Source organism: Ambystoma mexicanum, chromosome 8, assembly GCF_040938575.1.
Source record: "Ambystoma mexicanum isolate Mex_15411 chromosome 8, UKY_AmexF1_1, whole genome shotgun sequence".
NCBI classification, from domain to species: Eukaryota; Metazoa; Chordata; class Amphibia; order Caudata; family Ambystomatidae; genus Ambystoma; species Ambystoma mexicanum.
In genome coordinates, this window is record NC_090929.1 from 210,803,338 (window position 1) to 210,821,334 (window position 17,997).

Here is a 17,997-nt window from a genome sequence, read left to right on the forward strand (position 1 = left end):
ACTTTCCTTAGGGTTTGGTCACAGCTCATGATGCACGTACATGGGGCAATAAGCAGGCCTCAAACACACAATTCATGTGTCTACATGGAGATAAACTTTAATGTTATTAACATTTTCTGATGATGCAGTTTCTTTCTTCCTTACTTTAGTTTCCCTGTATGTGCCTCTGATTTGAATGCATTGTTTGTCTTCATTTGTATTGTTTGTACTAGCACAAGTGTGTAGTACGTCTTTAATTGTTAGCTAGTTATTACATTTTTAACATTACGCAAAACTCTGATAAAGTAGCATTCATTATTTTACTATCCAAAATTACAAGATTATAAAAATTGTACTTCTATGGTGCATGCTGCAGCCATTGCCTACGTTTATGTATGATTAGGTTCATGTATTTACAACAACACTCCAATTCAATGTTGTTTAGATGGGTACATTCTTTAATAGATTAAGTAGTTCATGATAGGTCTCCCGATCACCCCTGACATCTTGTTACGAACATTATAAACACAGCCCCTTGTAGGGACATTTCATCAAAATTAATTACACATGTGATGTCATCAATGACATTTGTGATGTTATTTTTGATGTCCTGGGTGTTAGTCTTAGCAGTGCACTTTGGTGGCGCGAGTCATGGTTGCTTAGTTTACCATAACTTGCGAAATTCTGGGTTTTTTAGGTTTTATCTGTAACCATAACGTCCATGTAGCAACATTTTTCCAGCGAATTTCATAGGTTTTTTTTTTAGTAGTGCAACTTAACCAGAACGTCCCTTTAAAAAAATTTCTTAATAAATTTCATAGGTTTTTACTAGGGCACTTTAACCATAACGTTGCTTTAGGCTAGTTTTTTCAATAAAGGGTACATGTTTTTAGTAGGGCAACTTAACCATAACGTCCCTTTAACAATGTTTTTTCTTAGTGAATTTCATAGGTTTTTAGTAGGGCACTTTAACCATAACGTTTGTATATTAAGTTTTTTGATGAAAGTTGATATGGTTTCAGTTGCACAATTGAACCATAGCATCCCTGTAATAATGTGTCTTTCAGTGAATTGCATTCGTTTTTTACAGGATACGCTTAGTTTGTAAAGATGTACTGTACAACATGCTGAAGCCGGTGACTCTATAGTAATAGGCACATGGGTTGGGAACACAGCATCCGTTTGTGGAGATCGGGTGGAGCCCAAATTGCCCCGAAAGGGCATGGTGGTCATAAAAAATACAATACAACATCTGTATTTTCGTAACAAAGTGCACAAAGGCGTAGGGTATGCCGCATAATGGAAAGCACCAACAAGAGAAGTGACGTTTGCCTTCATCAATGTTACCGCACACCTGCTCCACAATCAAATAAAGAACAAAGAGGCAGAGGAGCAGACGACAACTACAGAGACAGAACGACAGAGCAACGTGGTAAGTACACAAAAGTTTATGTTGTAATTGCACAGGTCCGGTAGTGTACAATAGTAGGAAAGCATGATGTTTTCTGTTTGTGCCCAGCAATGGTTTCCACCCAAGAATGGCTGGAGTAGAATTTTCTGCATGAAGAAATGAGTGATGATGATAGGCCCCACTGCCATATAGTCCGCCTACATAATGGCACACACGTCCCCATAGCCATGCCCACTCCTATTGGCAAACAGATGTTCTGGCACAATCTGTTGCTACACACCACACCTACACACCACACCCACAAATTCATATTGACCAATCCCAACTCTTGCACAGTCCCATTATCCATTGCAGCCACCCTCAAAAGACCCGGATGTAGCATGTGCACCCCCCTCAAAAGGTTTGGCTTTCGCCAACATATTTCCCTGTATACAGGGCTGCACAAACACATTTTAAGCATCATAGAAAGTGGGCGTCATCGTAGAAGTTGTGCAAAGTGTTTTTTTCTAATTTTGCTAAAGGGACGTGTAAATCAACACCTTTTTGTGTGCTCCTTATTAAAGGGTGCTCTCGGCTTGTCCTCCGTACATTACTACACATGTGTCTGCAGCATACATTGCACATACTGCAACAGATTACTAATTGCAATAGGGGGAAAAGAATTCCACTGACAAACATCACACTACAAGCACTGACGTTGGGTTGGGCACAAAAGAACATCCTACCATGGAACACAAAAGCAGACACACATGTGAATTGCTAAACTGTAGTCCCATTTCCATAGCAAGCACATTACGAAGGACAGCATCTAGCATGTGCGATTTCCCCAACTACCGTGAGGGCCGCGGCCCAGTAAATCAGGGCCATTCCTTCTTCGCTTTCAAGTATTCTTTCAGCATCAGTCCCTGATTGGCTACTGTTAAAGTATTACATACGCATCCATCAATTACATCCAAGAACTGTTTATGAAATGCTATCACATCTATTGAAGAGTGCGTAACAGTCGTTAAACATGCAGAGGTGAAATATCCTGTAAAACAAAAGCAAATGCTCGAGAAAGTACTGTACAACGATCTACTGGTTCGGCACCCACAAACATCAGCATCGCTACCCATCACCACACCCAGTAGGTATTACTATTTTTTGTACAGTGCCAACTGTGTTATATGTGCGTAGCAGCAGTGTACCTAGGAGTAAACCTCCACAACGTGCTCAAGATTTGTACTGTTAAGTCTCGCATCACCTAGCATTAAAATCTCTCCTACAGTGGAAGGTGGTTCCAAAGGTTCCATTTGCCCACAAAAGGCATTGGTATACGAAAAAAAAGGTTACTCTGTTCTTTTGTTCCGTCATTTTTACAATGCTTTCCCCTATGAAAAGACCTCCTAGCAAATTTGTACAAACCGCACACAAAACTATCAGGCAGTCTTTCCGACCAAACTGTACAAAGTGCATACATTTCAAGCATAACGACAGTTTCCACCCGCACGTTATACATAACAGCAGTTAAGCAATAAAAAAGTTATCGCCACATTCACAACAGTAACAGTCATAAATGTGCATAATGAAATTAAAACCCAAAAGCAATGCCTGCACTCATGTACTAAGCATACATATGCAAAGAACTGCATGCAAATGGATGTCCGAAAACATTGTGCTTTGCACTCTGTACATCTTTCCGCACCTTTTGCCTCATCCTTCCACAATGCGCACTCCTACATTTGTGATGTAACTAAGCCTACAGTAATATACACATGTTTTTCATAACAAGTGATACACTAAACTCCCAAATAGCCCATCTACTCCCTTAACAAACATCCTTATGCTCCCAAGCGCCCTCCATATTGTACACCTTCCTTTCGTACACTTCGTCTTTCTGCCAAGACATCCCCCTATAGTTTTGAAAAATGTACTTTTACAAATCTAAGCACTATGTCATTAGCCAACATATTTTCTTACCATCTTCTTATGCAGAAGCAGTACCCACCTGTCTCTGAGAAGTCACTGTTGTGTGCACTTCAAAATACAGCCTACAATAAACCTACTCTCTGTGATCAACAAAGTAAGTACAATACCAGCATACTCTTGTATGTCTTACTAAACAAGTGCACTATTGTTGAAATGAAGCATATAAATGTGTGCCCATCCAGCAATATGTACTTCATTGTTACCTCATACCTATACAGGTGTGAAGTGTTTGTTATGTCACCACCTTTAGAGTAATGCCCACATACTAAAATAGTGCCCTCAACTTAACCTTACACACCACTGCACAGCCACACACTTACAATTAAATAGCTGCCTACCCTCCCATTCACCCATTGATGCACATTACACACATATGCATATGAAAATTTGCACACCCACACTTCCCTTTATTCGCCAACAGCTACTACACAATGCCTACCAAACAGCAATTCCATAGACAGTAACGCAGAAAGAGAGCAACACAACCTACAAACACAGAAAGTAGCCATCCACTGCAAGCTCAACCTGAACAGAAAGGTGAAGGAAAAGAGGTAATTCAGTCATTAAGGAAAACATGCATCTACCAGTAAAGACAGTGTTGGCGATTTGGCAAAATGTGAGGATGTAAAGAAAACCACTACATACAGTGGAACACACACTACTGCTAATAGAGCACGTACAAATGGTAACAGAATCACAAGCAAGCATTCTAAAAAAGTAATTTTACAAAACAAATTCCACCACAGAGTCCTTCAGAACCTAGCAAGTAGAGGGCAGAAATCACACTCAACCCTCAAAACCTGCTGCAGCAAAGTAATCCTAGAAGCTTTCATAGACAGTGCTATAAGCGTGAAGTGGACATTGTTTATAGTAATTTTGAAGAGAATGAAAGAACAAGATTAATTAGTAAATTGCAAGCACAACTTCGAAACAAATGTGACGTGAGCATAGATACCTTTGGCCACATCTGTACAGGTGAGTGGAGTCACACCACCAACACAGAGCCATACTTCAATGAAGAATCATACAAACTACAACAAACTAACCAAATTGCTTTACATCGGAGTGGGTGAGGGTATGAAAAAATACACAATACCATAATGGAAGAGGAAACACTGCTTTCAGAAATATCCCCATCAAACTTAGATGTCACTCTCCAATCCACCAAACCAACACGTCTCCCCTACAAATGGCCTTGCACATCAATGTGCAACGTTCGCCAAAGCCTAATAAAAAATGTGCAGCAATTCCTCAATCAGTATGTCAAAGGCAACGACAAAAGAAGAATGAAAATACTGCAAACTATGGACTCCTGTCCAGTGCACAACTACACTGGAATACGAGGACATACCTTAACCTGCATTTCTGGACCAGCTTGCAAAAGCACGTTCCACCGTATTAAAATGTTAGCAACCCACCAGTCAACAGTCAGAAATCAAATGTACAAACTGTACTATGCAAAAACTCCAGCTTTAGCACTCCAACATTTAAATGATATTCTCCTGCACGGTACAGCCAAACAAGTGCTCGATGAAATTCAGCACATCCAAAGGAAATACTGTGGAACTGAAGAGCAGTTACACACACCAACATGTTCAGGCAACAGTACTGACAACAGTGCAGCGAATAACTTTTTATATCACACATACAGAAAAGAAATACAAAAGTTCAAAAGCACTTCTGCTGAAATGCCAAACCAAGTATGTGTGTGTTGTTGTAGAACTTTCTATAAAAAGAGCATCAAAATTGTAGATCTAATGCAGAAAATAGAAGTCAATGAAGAATCCCAATGGTTTCAATTAGCAGAAAACAAGTATGACATTACCAGCACCTCCATACTGTGCACATACTGCACTGCAAAACATGTCAATAACCAAAGGCCTTCACGGGCAATTAGTAATAATTTGGAACTATTTCCACAGCCAAACGCACTACAGCAGCTTAATTTGTATGAGAGGATTATAATACAAACAGTGCACACATTTCAAGCAATAATACGTCTTCAACCAAAAACTGCAAAATTACCTCCTACCGAATTACTGAAAGGCATTTGTGGTAAAGTAGTCTATTTACCGTTCAATCTCAAAGAAAATGTAGACACTCTACGAGTGCAAAGGCCAATACCCAAATCTTTGATTATCCTGGTGAATGGTGTACCTACAAAATAAAATAATTTGGCAACACCTAGTGGACGTAACCAAAGTTAGATAGGCATTGCAGTACCTTAAAGAAAAAAATTGAATACTACAAGGAAATAAACATTCAAGAAAACCTGAGAGAAACAACCAAAATAATTCAGGACTCCTCAACAAGTGGCCAATTTGAGCATCTAGATCCTAGTGCAGCCTCCAGTATTTTGGACCAGTATACAATTCACCCACTGCACTCCAAAGACACCATAGACGATGCACTAAAAACATAGCAAATGCGGAAAGCGAAAGGAGTATCAATCAATATATGAGGAAAAAAGGTGTGGAGGCACAAGCCTTTCCTCTACTCTTCCCCACTGGAAAAGGTGCAAGATATGATGAAAGAAGCACACAAATAACAGTATCAGACTACCGCTGTTTACAAATGTATTCGGAAGACCCTAGATTTCGACAAAACTTGGAGTACATATTCCACCTGCTCTTTGAAAGTGAACTAGCAACGCACGCTGTGTTATGGAGTTTCCCACACATTGAAAACAGGTTGCCATTTCCAAAAGATGTTTGCTACACAACTACTTCAAAAGGTGCAAGAGAAGGACGACGTTTTACAGCCAAGTGTTACAAATCTCTTGCCAAACATGCGTGGTACGAAAGAATACTGGTTCCGACGGCACGCAGATGTACCGTGTATGCTATGCAACCTTGGCCCTCCCACATGGTTTGTCACTTTAAGTTGTGCTGAGTATGCATGGGAAGACTTGCACGCTTTCCTATACACAGAAACAAAGCAGGTGTAGACATGAAAACACCAGGAGAGCTGTGCTTTCACACGATCCAGTAAATGTTTCACGCTACTTTCATCATCACTTCCTTGCCATACTGCACTTCATTTGCAAGAAACCACTTCTCTGAGGGGAGGAAGTGCAACACTTCTTTTGGAGAAAAGAAGATCAAGCCAGAGGAGCACCACACATCCACATGCTTTTGTGGATTAATAATGCTACTAAATTTGGTGAGGAAAGTGATGAAACTGTTTTGCAGTTCATTCACAAATATGTCACTTGCAAAATCACTTCGGAAAGTTCCCATAGTGACCTTTGAGCACAAATTTTGCAATTCCAAAGACACAAGTGTGGCAAGTATTGTTGACGCAAATATAAGAACAGAGGCAAATACTACACTAAATGTCGCTTTGGTTTCCCTAGACCAGTTTAAACAACAAGCCAAGTAAACAGCTTCATGTCTTCGGTTCGACACAGAGTGAAAGGAAAATCTCCTAAAAACACATACTGCATAAAAAGGAGCAAAGCATCAAAGTACATCAATGATAACAATGCAACTATTGCCCTCTTGTGGAATGCCAATGTTGATGTACAGTACATTGCAGACAATTCCACTGCTGTTGCACGATATGTCACCGCCTACTTAACCAAAGCAGAGAAAACAGAGCTCAAAGACCTCTGGGATGACATATCCTCTGACAAAACACTGGCACAAAAATTGTACAGCTTTGGCACTAAAATGCTGCCCCATAGAGAATGTGGAAGCTACGAAGCCACTGACCACTTAACCGGCACAGCCTTATATGGGAAATCAGACATGGTAGCGTGGCTAAGCCTTGGGCCTGCTGCATACAGAAGAAGAGTACTTAAATCATACGAAGACATACAAACAATAACCAAAAGCGATCCCAACAGCCAGGACATTTTGAAGAACAACTTATTGGACACATACTACTCAAACAGAAGTAGTACTTTAGAAGCCTTGTGCTTGTACCAGGTAGCCCAAAACTTCACATACAAAAACAAAATTACACCAAATGAGGAAAAAGGTAGATACAGAGTGGAAGGTTGTGAAGGCAGTGTGGTGAGACTTACCAAATGCAGCCTAATTAATCATATGAAGCTGTCCTTAACAACTCCTCAACACAAAGAACTGTACTACATGGCTCTACTACAACTTTTTAAACCATGGAAAAAAGAAGATTTATTAGCCACCTACACCTCCTATGAAGATGCTTTCAAAGCCACTGAAAGTACAATTACAGATGAAAACTTTACATGGTACAAAACCATATTGGACAGTGAACACCAACAAGAAGAAGAACTTCAAGTACAGCTAACTGTAGACACTTCTGAGAGCAGTGAACCTTTGCAAATAGGCAGTCAAAAACCACTTGGAGCCACTAGCAGCAAATGAGGCAGAATTAGCCATGATGGAGGTAACCACCACCTTTCTGTAGTTATAACCGCCCCTACAGGTTTGGCTGCCTACAACATAGGTGGAGTCACTCTACATCGATTGCTACTCCTTCCAGTAGAACACCAAAGCAAATTAGAGTACTATAAACTTTCATCAGAACCTGCTATGGAGCTACGCAGAGTTTTGAAACAAATGAAAATGCTTCTAATAGAAGAGGTGAGCCTGGTCTCCAACCTAATGTTGGCTTTGATTCACCTCAGATTGCAAGAGGTACTCAAAACAGACTACAAAGAACTCTTTGGAGGAAAACATGTAATTGTTTTCCGAAATCTCCTTCAATTGACACCAGTCAAAGGTGAACCTATCTTCAAAACCTTAGGACATAAACAGTTCCGTAAAAGTCTTGGAAGCATCGGGAATGTAAATCTTTGGCAACATTTCCAATGCAGAGAACTAACTCAAAACATGCGTCAGTCTGCAGACCTCACATATGCCAACATTTTTAAAAACATACGGATTGGTGTACTGTCAAATGAGGCGCAGTCTACTCTCAATAGTAGATGCATGGACTAGCTGTACGGGCGAAACACATGTGCTACAGATGTCATGGAACAATTAAAGCTCAGAAAAATGTCAGCTGTATGGCCTTAATGCCAGCTCTAGCAAGCTGTGCACAATTTAATGCAACAATGCTGCAAAAAGAAAAACAACCACTAGTACAAATTCATGCCACAGACAAACTGGACGTACACAGTATGACAACACCTATGGGTCAACAAGGCATAGCACGACTACAAGCCTTGGAGAACTCCATCTCCAACACAGCTGGTTTGGAGAAAATGTTAACTTTATGTGTCAACTGTAGTTATGCTATAGCGTAACATTGACGTAGAGCAAGATTTAGTTAATGGAGCACTTGTTACAGTTGTTAGCTTCCATACACACCCATGGGACAACAGCATTCAGTTTGTAAACATCAAGTTTAATAAACTTTCAGAAATCAAAAATATAGGACGCACAACTGCGAAATTCCTTATTTTATAAGACATGTATGTACGCAGAGAACAGTTGTCACTTTCGCTAGCTTATGCAGTAACTACTCATAAATCGCAAGGTCTAACCTTAGATGAAGCATTGAGTGATTTTGGCAACACAGTCTTCAAAGAGGGCATGAGTTTTGTAGCACTGTCACGGCTTCGTACACTGGAAGGACTGTATCTAGTAAGTTTTAATGTAACTGCAATCAATGCAGAAATTCCTTGCATCGTAGAGTACAATAGACTACGTGCACTGTACACACCCCATCTAAAAATGTACCTTATTCCTCAAAAACTAAAAGGTTTGAAAAGAAGGCTCATTCCATCAGAAGTACTAAATGATTTCACCACACTACCATCAAAGAAATTGAAAGAAACTCATATTACAGCAACGACCAAAAGCACATACAAAAGCAGTAAATAGACAAACCATACCCAACTCCACCCACAAAGAAACCCTGTACCCTTCCATCAAAGGGCTGAGACACAGAAGTACCTGGACCATTCACATTTTCCAATACAGCAGGTGTTAATTACTATGCAAATGTAACAATCAATGTTCTATTCCAAATACCAGCAGTGGTTGAAAACATTTATTTAAATGGCACAGACCAGTTGTGTTTGCAAAGGCTCGTTCTTCACAGAAATGCAGTAAGTAAACCTGACAGTGTCTCAGGAATAAGGCAAGAATTGGACTACAGTGCTGGAATGGTGAAATTCACTTTAAACCGACAAGAAGATCCACAGGAATTTCTAAAAGTACTTACTACAAATACTGGAAAGAAAAAAACACTTATAAATGAAATCCTTCACATTTCCTACATGTGGAAACATACATGCACTCTTTGCAACCATGCCATTGAGGAGCAAGTCCCTAACAAATTCTTCGTATATGTATCAATACCTAACTGTGACTCTATTCCATTTCAGTAACTGGTGCAAAATGCAAACCATAGCATGCGGTGTACGTCGTGCAATTCTGATATTCGTGCGACGCTACATATACACTCAGATAGTCAATGTGATATTAAACTCTTAAGATACAATGCCAACGGTACCAAAAACAACTGAAAACTTACTGCCTTAACAAACAGACAGGTATCACTTGGCAAAAAAAAACGTCACAACGGTAGCCATAATCTACCACACAGGGGACTCCAACAATGGAGGCCACTATACTGCATACATTAGAAAGCAATCGTCATGGTGGGAATGCAATGATACTTCCATCAGTCCAAAGCACAGACTACCTGAAAATCTTGCAAATGCCTACTTAATATTCTTGAAGCCAAAATGTACTTGTTGATGTACAAACCTATTATATCTTACTCCCCAGCAGCAACCAGTACCTAAGTAAGTGGACAGCATTTTTTTCTCCTTCCACACCATCGACCTAAAACAACGTACCATATTAGAAGCATTGACGAAATGCACTACAGTGTGTGTTGGACAATGTTATCCCCAATGAAAGCAAGGAGTACAGTAACACAAACATTACATGCACACAAAGCACAGTACCAGTATTTTCCACTGCATACATGGAAGGGAAAGTGCTAAGTATGAGGGTTCAAAACTATCCTCAGTAACCTCTAAAATCACCACTTACGCAAATCAGTCACCAGCTCTCCAAGAATAGTCATACAACTCCAACACATATGGATGTACCACCACGGAAATCCGTAATCGGACAGTACCACTTCAAAATGTACACAGATGTCCAAGTAACCACAGGAATGCACAAGCATCTCTACATACCCTTTACAAATGGGAAACTGTAAACAGTTCGAATACGCCACCTGGTATCGAACTGCAACCTGAATACGACAATGTTATTTGCAGCATCGCAACTACCGACCTCAACCTTGAACAACTCCTACAAACATAGCATCACACACTTCCAAACTATGAGCAGTTACAGTACGCCAACAGGTACGTAACTACAGTCAGAATTCTGCATTAGCACAGAACAATGTCATAATACTTGCAAACTACCAGCAGCAACCAAACGCATAAAGAAACAGTGGTACAAAAAGGAAGCAGGAAAACATTTACAAATCACCAACATACAACGACACCCATCCTACCAACATGTATAGTGCAGATATCGTACACCCTTACATTTCCTTCTGCTTGAAGAGTACACCTTACAAAGTGCTCTAACCACTTCAAACGTCACTATCATTCATTGTGCACCATAGTAGCAACGAAATGTCGAAGGGTTTTTTTTAAATCCAGCATGGATTTTTTTTTCCCACAGGCACAATGATTATGAAAAGAACCACAGGAACTGCGCTGATTGCACAGTACACTGGGTCAAAGCATGGTACTTACGACGTACTAGCTATGAGGGTCCACAAAATAAAGACATGTATGCTATGTAGTGGACTGCAAACTAACAAATACCTGCGCTAACATATTCTGTTCTCTTTTCCCACAGATAATGGAGCAACCAGTACCACAACATTTTACACTCCATACACAAAACACAGTGCAGGCCTTCTTCAATCCAAACAGTAAGTCTTCAACGATTGCTATTATACTTCTGTACAATATCCACAGTGAAATAAGTGCACTTATTTGTGTTATACGCTGTAGTGATACACAAAATTGCAAATTAGCCAATTAGGGCTTTAGATGACAGCATTAGCCACTGAAAGCCAATAGTTTATTCAAAGTATGTGCCAAAAATGCTGACAGTAGTCTGTTGTAGCACTTCCATTACGCAGTAGTGAGCTACAAGGAATATGCAGGCCTAGTAGGGGTGTTAGGTCACATTATGCATTGTAGATAGACAGGCAGGGCGAAGGCCCCAGCTCTGTAGCTAATAGACATTATTGGAGTGTTTGGAACATTATGGCACCTATATAGCGCTTAGATAGCCAATCTTAAGTGCTATGAACACTAAGCTATGAGTGCATGCCTTTTAGAGCTTGCTCACATGGGGTTAATTCATCTCGGCTTCTCTTAGAATATTCTGCCTTTCTAACTGTAGCCCTGCATGGCTTTGTAAACTAATATTCCTTTCTCTGGGAAGGCACTGATAAGACATTCCTGAGCTTTCGCGCAGATGGGCTCCAAGCAGGGAGGGGCACAGAAAAGGAGCACAGTGGAAATTCACAGAGTTGGGTTTTTCCATGAGCAAGCCTATATTTTGCACAGGGAAAGTTCTGGAACTGTGCGTCATGGACTGACAGCACGAGATTATAAAAATGCATGCCCACATGACTCAGGTGGGAGATCGATCTGTGGACTTGGTTCGAGCAAGATCAAGTGTCCGGAATTTGTGGCTCTGTCGGCACCCTGCAGCGCTGTCCTCTGAGCGGGGCTTGTTACAGCTAGCTTATGAGGGCCAGGGTCTCCCAGTGCTGATTGAAGGGGCGTAAGACTGCGTTTCTCAATGGTTCTCTAAGTTCTAAGTTTTGTGCTTTGTAATCTTCTCTAACTTGAATCCCAAAATGTTGCTGAAATTCACTGTTTAGAATAAATACTAAAACGTTTTGAAGGTGTCATTTGTCACTAGCATGAGTTCACTGCTCGGCACAATAGAACCTGTATTTTGGGCTGAATTGGGTAATCTTTGCTCTAAGGGCTGGTCCCGAGGAAGATTTTCCCAATATCAAGACATTTGGTGGCAGCGGTGGGATTTGTGCAGAGCAGTGCCTTGCTGTGAAATGACAAATTGTGTGAGAGAACACAGTGCAGAGTGATGAGCAGGCTGTCGCATTTCCTTGGTGGTCTCACTGCAGCTCTGAGACACAAAAGACAGCAACGTTGTGTCGGCTTGCCGTGGCCGATAGCTTGTGTGGTTAAGACTCCCTTCAGTAAATCAGTCGTGACTGACTTATTGCTTGGGAATGGAGCCAGGGAGCACATGGCGATAAACAAGCGGGAAATGGCTTTGTTTAAAGCGCTCCGATGAATGGTCAAGAAAGATTTATGTTCAATTAGGAAAGAATTTTATCATGCGGTTTCCCCAGTTTAAAGTTGTAATTTGAAATGCAAAGTGAGACGGAGTTCTCAACTCTATTCTGTCATGAGGGCAGGAAAATAGTTGCAAGGATTTGATATGCAAATTGTGAACAGTAATTCTAACCATTGACTCAGCCCCAGTGTGCTAGCGAGTGGGGGGCTGTAAAGTAAGGAGGCGAAGGTTCGCTTTTTTTTAATGTATGCTTTTGAAGTGCTCACATTCCTGAAGATAACGTGGGAATGAGCCGTGTTTAGGAGAAAGCGTAACATCAGTGTTGAGAGCCTAAAGGGTTTGTTTTTCTTTTGGCAACTGTAAATTCCATGTGCTGGTGGTGCATTCTGTTTAAAGGAAACACACTAAAATGGCTACATTGCATTTTAGCTGTGCCATGCTTACAATGGGTGAGAAACTCACTTAAAAAAGAAAGTGAGTGAATGGTATTTGGATTTCCGATTTTTGTGTATTGATTTGGAATTGCAGAATCAGTTTGCAATGGTTTGGGGGGAAAAGACAATTTATATTTTTCTAAATTGCCCCTGGAGCTATGCCATGGATTTGTACTGTTGCGTTATAAGTGATGTATGTTTTGGAAATAGTGACCTGTTAACTATGATACATGGTGAAAAATGTTGTTGACACATTAACAGCCCACAAGCAATATAGAGTGTGGGTTGCTCTTGCAGAGAAAAAAAAATGTGCAGGGAGCTGCACTACACATGGCATGTTTTAAATGCACTGAAATAAGTGGTTATATTCTGGCAATGGTACAACAGAATGAAAAATCTGTGTGTGATAAGACAGCACAAAGATTTAGTGGGTTGCGGGTTCTTTTGAAAGATCGCACATTGCATTGGAGTGAGTTTGTGAAGCCAAACTACAAGGTTACGAGGAAAAAGAAAAAAAAATGTATGCCTTTAAATGGGACATTGATCAGTTTCAAAACAGGCTAAAAGACGCTTTGACATTTTGCTAAATTACATGGAGTAGAATCTGATGACAAGAAAAAGTGCCTCTTTTGAAAATAAGAGTTTTGCTGTGTAGAGCTTGTGCCTTGAAGATAACTTGCACCGTCTTGGGCGAGGTGCGCGAGGAAAAAAAAAACTGTTGGAGGAAGGCAGAAAAGCAGAATACTGCGCTCCTGTTCAGTGAAATGGTGTTTACAGAAGCTGGCAGATATGGGAGCTTTTCTGAGTTGCTGAAAGCAGTGCAGGAAACAGGTAATCTGAATGAACAGTCTGAACCAAGTGCCTTCCATTGAAGCCGCCACAGTTTAAGAGTTATAGGCAAAGAGATAAGTTTGCTGCGTGCTCATGGCGCTGCCATGTGCACATGAAAGATAAACAATGACATTCCTGCATTCCATCGCCTGTGAGAGACACCATCAGTGTGAGCAAAAACTGAGGAGGGGGTGCACAGACAGAATGCTGAAACAGAACTGAAGGCAATAATTGCCGTGAATGAGAAAATGAAAAAGAGGGCAATCTACCTTACACATGATGATGTATGCATGCTGACACCGGCATGCAATAACAGAGCTGATCAGAAGTAAAGAATTAGCCCAGTATCAACACTGGAAGGAAAACAAATGCTGCATGCAGAATGGGCACATCGCATCTGAACATTTGGGGAACCTGTGCATCTGTGAATGGGCTAAGAAAAGACAGCTGCCCATTTCAAGAGACATTGCCGTGCAAGCTGCATCCCCATGCGCCATGTGATGTGATGTAAAGCGACATTGCCGTGCAAGCTGCATTCCAGTGCTCCATGTGATGTGAACTGAAGTAAAGCGCTGTGCACTGGAGAAGAAACCTCTAGGCGCTTTGAGAAGTGAAAATACACAGCTAGCAAAAATGCAAGCTACATTGCCAGGGCTGGAGTAACTGACAAAGACATTATGGTGTTCCAGATGGAAGCAAAACTGACAAAGGTATCCGTTTTGCAAGAGACAACATGCAGAACTGAGTATAACATGAACACTGCACATTAGCCATGATCCAGAAGCCTCACGGCTTAGTGCAAGAATGAATGATTTGTTGAAGCAACAAAAGGAACTGACTTAGACTATCGCGCTCAAAGGGGTGGCCCAAGAAATCAGCAGACACCCTTTGGGAAAATGACAAGTGGAAAACCAGAGGCTTGAAAGACACTAGCTGTATGGAGAAAAATAAACAAAGCTGCTTGTGCAACTGCAGGCGGTATGGGACTGAAAGACTTTACCTTTGAAAAATGGAGTGATGCCAGCAGGGCAACCTAAATCAAGATCATGAAACACTGGAAGCAAGTTGGCACCTGGCATTCAAGATCGCTCTGGTGACAAAGAAAAGGATTGATCCATTGAGAAGTGCGACCTGGGTACTTGTTATATGGCTTTTGTAAAATCACAGATCAGTCTGAAGTACCATTGACCAACTATGATCGCATTGCACAAATGAGTTGGTGATTAGGAAGTTACACCCCCTATGGTTGAGTGCAAATAAGCCCCCAATAACATGCTGAAGGGTGACAAATAATTGTGGTAGCAATGATAAAGTGTGTAGTTACCTGATGAGACTTCTGAAGGTGGGGGTGGTGTTAAGGGAAGGGGTGGATAACGCTGATATTGTAGTTCTGATGACATCCTAACGTGAAGAATAATGACATTGTACTTTTGATGAAATCCTAACATTTCTGTTTGTATTTTGCCTAGGCAAAAAACCAAGACAGTTGCGTGCCATGATTGGGGTAGATGTGTGCAATTTGCGGGTGACACTGATCAGTCAAGCAGACGCATTCTCAGAGAAAGCGAATCACTGCGAGATGATATGTGAACTTTGAACCTGTCCTGCACCGCACTCAATGCTGCTAACATGCATGACGTATGAGGACATTTGTTCTGCAACCTGCGAAAGGTGTCCAACAGAGTAATAACTTTTGCTGAACTGGCACAGTGCAGACTTGGCTAGTTATCAAACATTTGATGCTGCACATTCAAATGATTCAGTTGCTGGAAATAACCTGGTTGATATGTTTTGCCTTTCTTGTTTAAAGGACTGTGGACAATGGGTTGTGGACTGTGACATCATGCACCACAAACAGCTGTGTGACACAGCACTTGAATGCTAACACATTGAAAAATGTTTTTTAAATGCATTTTTGAGATGAATCTGAAAAAACTAAATGTTTTGCTCTTCCAACTGAATTGCTTTAACCAGAGATGTTTTGCCTTTTCTAAAACATCTATGTTGCAAGTAGGCAGGAAAATGATTTATGAATTGTTGGGGCAGCAGGATTATGCAAGCAGGAGCGTAATTTATTTTGAGATAAAATGAGTGCGCACACCAAAGTCAGCTGTGCGTTGGTTAAGGTCCTTAATTTGAAGTAATGCTGGCAAGTGTGTGAGCTCTAATTCGAGATGGTAACCTTTGAAACACTGGATACTTTTACAGCCAGCCTTAAGGCGGGTAAATGAAACCATGACTGACTTGATGTTTGATTTTATGACACATAGTGTGACACGTTTTTTGTTAAACCAACCAGTTTCATGTTTTTTGTGGGGACAGCTGTCTCCAGCACAATAATGCAAAGAGTCACCTTTTGATTGTAGACATTTAGAATAATTCTTTGGAAAAGCGCTACAAATGAGTATCCACATGGAATTGCTAGCGTACTGGCCTGGCACATTGTCGGGCATCTTTTGTCACTGACTCATATGACTGGTGCCTATGAAATCCTAGGCCCAAATGTTTCAGTGAATGGATCCAACGATTTGTTTTTCTGACCAAGAACTGCAGCAAGTGTTCTCGCCAAGATTTTATGGACTATAACTTGACTATATGCATTTCACACAATGGTGTGATGAAACAGCCACTGCCGGATGGTAGTATGGTGTTTGTATCTAAAACTAATATTGTATATGATAGGCATCCCACTTGGAGAAGGGTATTCTCCAAGTCACACAAGGTAGAAACTGTGAACATATTAGATTTTCCAGTAGTAAGGCAACATTTAAATTGTAGGCTGGTAATGCACACCTCTATTATTACAGTGATACACTTAGACATAGATTTATCACAAGGCAATGTTTCCTTAGTACTACCAAGCTGCTACAAATGGAGTCCATTTCTATGGCCCATCACCAAGGTGCGCGTAGCTAGGGAGCTAGATTCATTAATTGCGGGAGCAGCGGGGGGTAACAGGAGCTTTATATGCTTTTGACATAGAAACTGTGCGCAATAAGCTAGCCACTCTGGGTTCTGATGCCAGCTCTGCTATAAAACTTCTGGCCTAGTGGGGCCCATTGATATGCCCAACACTGCTGCAAGTATTGGCCACCACCTCAGATGGCAGAATTTTAGGTATGAAGACATTTTTTCTGCCATAGGGCAGGTCAACAAGACTGCTAAATACACACGATGCATTTTATGGCAAACATTGTTAAATCAGCAGGTGTTGGCTTTTCACTCTGAGTGGGGGCGACCATCCTCAACCCACTGGCACACAGAGCTACAGTTACCAGCAAACATATGGATCAAACCGCTTGCTTTTGATTGCATGAATAACACATGCCATGCTTTAATGCAAATTAGTAGAATTGTTTTTATTTTGATAACCTGGTGCCCATGGGTTCACCTTGCTCATGAAATTAGATGGTTTTTGGTTGGGTTCCACATACATGGGGGAAGTGTCTAATCACACAGCCCATAGTCACGTTTGAATGCCCTGGGATCAGGGGGAGGGTAGGCCCTTAGAGTGAAAGGCTGCCAGGTTTAGAATTGGTAACCATACATAAATGCAATAGTGCATTGTAGATTAGACTACACCGGATTGCCTTGACATTTTAACTGCATGCTGCTTTTTAACTGACAATCAGTTATACAATAATTATTTAGGTATTTTTGTGTAGGCCAGGTTTTGGCTAGAGTAAATGTCCATGTTCACTTTGTGTAGGTATTTTTTGTGTAGGCCAGGTTTTGGCAAGGGTATATGTCACTGTTCACTTTGTGTACATTTTTGTTTAGGTAGTGTTTTTACTAACCTTGCATGCCACGCTGACTAACCGCTAGAAGATAGTTTGCTTAAACCTCTTGTAAAGCCCCAAGGTCTTTATCACTGCACTACATACTATGTTGATGGGTATTAGTCAGCATTGTCGCACACACTTTGAATAGGGGTGGAGTGTAGTGATACACAAAATTGCAAATTAGCCAATTAGGGCTTTAGATGACAGCATTAGCCACTGAAAGCCAATAGTTTATTCAAAGTATGTGCCAGCCAAAAATGCTGACAGTAGTCTGTTGTAGC